We start from the raw sequence: 1,641 nt of genomic DNA on the forward strand, positions 1-1,641 counted from the left end.
GTACTTCATACATTCCATGTTCCGATTATTAATGGATGTTTACAGTTGTTTCTCTTCATTTTGAGTTGCACCCCATCAGAAAGTGAAGGTCCCGAGGGCTTTACTCCCATGGGGTTTACTCCATTCTCATCATCACGGCCAAATCTACTTTGAGGAAACAGGTCTTCCCTAGTCATATTTTGAGTACCTTCCAACCTGAGGGGCTCATTTTCTGGCAGTATATCGGACAGTGTTTCTCTGCTATTCATAAGGTTTTCAGTGACTAACTGTTCAGAAATAGTTCATCTTTCCTTCTTTCTAGTCTGTCTTCATCTGGAAGCTCATCTGAAATCTGTCCACTGTGGGTGATCCTGTTGGTATTTAAAATACCTGTGGCATAGCTTCCAGAATCACAGCATGTCACAAGCCACCACAGTATGACAAACTGACAGACAAGTGGTGGCTCATAGCAACTATGTATAGGATTTGTCAGAAGCAACTAGTGGGTTTGAACTACAAACCTTGTGGTTTACAGTACAGTGATGATCCTACAGTGCCACACCATTAGTTCTTTATAATATTCTGCAATTATCCTTTTTATTTCAGTTGGTTCTGCTGTAATAATACCCATTTCATTTCTTACTGTTTCTTTGTTAGATTTGTGAGTGTTTTGCCAATTTTATTAATTCTTACAAAGAAGGAATTTCTAGTTTTGTTTATTCTTTCTATTATTTTTTTCTGCTTTTTTTCATTTCTTTTTGCTCTTATCTTTATTATTTTGTCTCATTTGATGACTTTAGGTTTTTTCTTCTTTTTTGACATTTATGTCTATTGTTATAAGTTGTCCTGTGAGCACTCATTTTGCTGTGTTTTTAAAGTTTTACTTTGTTTTTTGTTTTTAAAATTCTTGTTTGATTCAAGGAATTGATTTTATTTCATTTTGCTATTTATTCTACTACCCAGTAGATCTTATGCAGAGTGTTATTCAGTTTGCATGTATTTTATTTTCTTTCCTTGACCTTCCTATTGCAGATTTTTAATTTTATTGTGATATGATTTGAGAAGATGCTTTGCAGAATTTCAAGTTTTAAAATTCATCAAGGCCTCCTTTGTGGCTTAACATTTGGTTTATTTTAGAAAATCTTTGCCATGCACTGGAAAAGAAAGCATATTGTGCATTATTGGGTGGACAAGCTATGGACACCATTGTGGAGAATAAGTATTCTGGAACACTTAATTGTGCTCATTATGAACCTATACATAGACCAAGAAACAGTTGTTCTAACAGAACAAAGGAACACCAAATGTTATAAAATTAGGAAAGGAGTGCACCAAGGCTGTATTCTTTTACTACGATTATTCAATCTGTATGCTTAGCACATAGTCTGAGAAATGGGATTATATGAAGAAAAGCATGGCATCAGGATTGAAGGAAGACTCATTAACAACTTACCATAAGCAAAGACTACAACCTTGCTTGCTGAAAACAAAGAGGACTTAAAGTGTTTACTGATGAAGATCAAAGACCACAGTCTTTGGTATGGGTTGCATCTTAGTATAAAGAAAACAAAATGTCTTCACTACTGGACCAATAAACAACATTCATATAAATGGAGAAAAGATTGAAGTTGTCTAAGACTTCATTTTGCTTGGATCAAACAT

This window comes from Chrysochloris asiatica, unplaced genomic scaffold (genome assembly GCF_000296735.1).
Source record: "Chrysochloris asiatica unplaced genomic scaffold, ChrAsi1.0 scaffold00181, whole genome shotgun sequence".
Lineage (NCBI taxonomy): Eukaryota > Metazoa > Chordata > Mammalia > Afrosoricida > Chrysochloridae > Chrysochloris > Chrysochloris asiatica.